This window comes from Opisthorchis viverrini, assembly GCF_000715545.1.
Source record: "Opisthorchis viverrini unplaced genomic scaffold opera_v5_211, whole genome shotgun sequence".
Classification (NCBI taxonomy): Eukaryota; Metazoa; Platyhelminthes; class Trematoda; order Opisthorchiida; family Opisthorchiidae; genus Opisthorchis; species Opisthorchis viverrini.
Genome location: NW_008751861.1, coordinates 853,876 through 857,637, shown reverse-complemented (window position 1 = coordinate 857,637; position 3,762 = coordinate 853,876).

Below are 3,762 nucleotides of genomic sequence, written 5' to 3'. Positions count from 1 at the left end.
AATGTCACTTTGTGCGCACGTCCTGTTTTCAGAGACCATATATCACAAAACATCCAGGAGTTTTGAACACCCGCCAACCGGTTGTTAATATTTTATTTCACTATTCATCTGTCCCTCTCCAATGCGTCATTGTTTGAGGAGAATAATAATCAATAACCATAAGTGAAAATGGGCCGTGAAAAATAAAAGTGACATGCTAAATCTGAAGCAGAGGTGACATCACGTGAGCAGGGGAAAATACCAGGCACCTAACAGAGTTATTTTGTGAAAAATGTCATGGAAGCCAACTAGGCGTGACGGAAGTGGTCGGTGAAACACAGGATGAAAACGATCAAGTCAGTCAGTCAGTCTTCAGCCTATCGCATTTCAGATCGATTGTATTTCCACCTGGCTTTACTTCAGTGACGCAGACGCGTGGAATCCATCCGCGAACATCATTAGAAGAATCTGTGAATCAGAAAGAAAAAAGGAAATAAAAGAAGTGCTTGAGAAGCCCCCCTCCCGAAAAAGAATCAAAACCGGATGGAGAGAGCAGCCGAAATACTAAATGTGCATATTATATTCCACCACATTTTGCTAAATTTTAGGTTCACTACGAACAAGAAACGTAGGTTCTGGATACTCCTCAATAATTGACTGACCTAAGGTGATCAGAATCCGACGCAACACTGCCTCTCCTATGCATTAGAAGGAATTACAAGTGACTGAACAGACTTGTCTCACGTTGAAGCACACAACCATACGGTCCTACTACAAGCAACAATCGCTACGGGAAGATCTTTCAGATGGATTACAGAAAGTTGACCTTTCTTGGGCTTTAGATCGAGCAGAGGGACGAAAGTACCCAAAGTACACCGATGTCATCAGGAGAGGAAGCGAACACACTTGAGTGAAAAAGTCATCTGTTGAAAATGTCCCACTCACCCGATCGCCTAAAATTACTAAACTCGGTGTTATCTACCTAATTTTATGTTTAAAACCAAGTACAGAACAAAGCATTTGAAATGTTGACTAGCATCCCACATTGAACTGACTCTCCTGAGAAGTTCACAACTATGTAAACACAAACTGAGAGAATGAAGTTTTACGCGAGGTAGGACTTAATTCACCAGTGAAGCTGTCGTTGATAACGGGTGCGTTAAAATAAGCTCTATAGCAAAGTAGACCTAACAGAATTAAACGTCAGTCTCTGACTGGGCACTCACCACTTTCATGGCAATAACCATTTTCTCGTCGTACAGGTTCAAGCTGACCGTACAGCCAGTGCCTACAAAAGAAACGAAGGAATCCTGAGGCCAGGAGGGAGAAACTCTACCTGGGACCAGTCACAAAATGAGCAAACAAGCACAACGCGTGAAACGGTCATTCAGCAACTGTTTTTAGATGCAGTTTCGCTACCACTGCTTCTAAATTTCCGGGCCAGCATATGTCGAATTACCCGTCGTTTATCACAACCTAAATTAGATAGGTGGGAACACAGAGTAGTCCCCCATTGAAGAGACGCCTCCTCGAACATGAGGGTTACAAGGTCCACGCTGGTGTGCCCCAAAAAACGAGACCTAACACAGAATTCCATCGGCAGAGGCTGTCTTTTCCCGCATGGGGAAGAATAGAGCTGTAATCAAAGAACTGAGTGAGAAAGATGCGAACCAATTAGTCGACCACATGGATCAAAGTCCCGCCGAAAATAGTTACTGCGGTTACATGCATGCTACGTTATGCTATGCCACATTGCATACCATGTAAAAACGAATCAACAGATTTGATTCGTCAGCTTTTCCACCGGTCGGTTAACTTCTTTGAACTAGATGTACTCAGGAGCGTTTTTATCTATTTAATCAAGTAATGAAAAGAGAAGACTAAGCGAACAGCTGTTTTCAACGGTTCACTTTCTGGACGGAACAGACCAGGTATAGGGCCAGACGTAATAATAGTGAAGCAGTTACGGCGAGGCGGAAAAAAACCTGCTACTCAGGACAGAAGTCACTTAACATATATCTAATTGTCTGGGATATGCGTGAGATATAGCCCGGGGAGTGTCTGTTTTATCTTCAGACCAGAGACACTGAGATGGATCAATTAGATGGTTCACTTCTGCACACAAATTTCGGGTGTGGGGAGTCGGGCAGTGATTGCTTCGTCAATCGTGAGGCTACGCAATATGGCTGCTTTGAATCGGGCACGTCAATTCGAAGTGGACGTTCTGCGTTCTATGTTGACGAAAACTTTTGTAAGGATGTATTTCGACTAGTCGGCTAAATGCTATGTTCTCCCGTCTTTGAACTATAAAGCACTGTTTCTCTGAGATGGGCTAAATGGGCAATATGCTGGAAAAAATCTGAACTGCACTGTGAATTACCAGAAGTTCTAGAGGTGGTCAATGATTCTCCACGTTTTTATGAAGGAAACTACTCACAAGGTTGCTGAAGACTCTTCGACAACCCACGACCCGTTTCGCCCTTCTTGGGACTCATCAGGTAGGCGCAGTCCTCGAGTTTCCGTCAGCCTTATGTTCTACTTGAACCCAAACTGGACTGTTTTCGAGCAGTACACTAATTTACAAACCAATCTGGTTTTCAAGAGAGACTCAATTGAATCTCTCGTTCATGATATTCTACAACTGAATGTGCAGCACAAAGACCACTCCGTGTTCCAGTTGGTACGATCTTTGAGATGTCGCAGTATATTTTCATAAAGGAAACTACTCCACGTCGTTAATTCAGAATTTTCATAAAAAAATCGATAGTGTTCGCCAACTTGCACAGACACCATCAGTCACACGACCGCACAGAGTACTGAAATAGCAACTGCTCATGTGGCTTAACAAGGTTCCTGGTTGTCCATGACTCTACCACGTGTACTTTGAAGTGATGTGCATACCAAAGAGTGTTGAGGGTGTTCCACTTAATCGTTCTAACCTAGGATAGGGTGGACGTTCTTTTCGTACCGCCATAGTGTCCTCGGTCATGAGAGGTCATGCGAAGTCGAGACACCGAACAAAATCTGTGTAATGCAGAATACAGCCATCTACCCTGTGGAGTACGAAAGCCAGTAGTGGTACGAAATATACTCTGATAAACGGGGGATTTATCTGCCTCTGCTGCTGAACTGAGTAAACAAGCTTTGGGGGTCGTGACGGTTAACTTTTCTGGGTCTCCAGTTTACAAGTTTTTCTTATCGACAGATGTAACATCTCAGCTGATGGAAACGTGAAACGAAAGAAAGAAACGCTCAGATGTAGCACCCTTCAGGTGCTTAACTACCATGCTACCCGAAGGAAGCAGAGGGCTGGGATACTGCCAGGTTGCCCAAGCCTAGACAGGGGAAATTGAGTCAGAGTTCAGATTCGAACCACAGACCTTCCGGTCAGCAAATTCGCGCTCTAACCAATTGGGACATCTCGCCCAACATCAAGAAAACAGGAATGGCGTTTACCAATCCGATATACCTATGTCGAACGGTTCCGTGAACAAGATAAGCGACAACTGTCCGCAAACAACGAATGTCGTCGGGTTGGGGAAGAAACGAATGCCAAGATGATTCTTGTTTGCCAAATCAAATTGAGGAGAATCATCGCTCGGATCAACCATTAAGGTGGAGACGATACAAGAGAAACTGCGCCATCAGACGGATCTCGGTTCGATGGTCTCGACTGCCTGACTGATCGGATAATAGCACAAAATTCAACTCAGAAGTAATGGTATTGTTCATTTATATATATATATATATATATATATATATATATATATAAACTACAGGAAA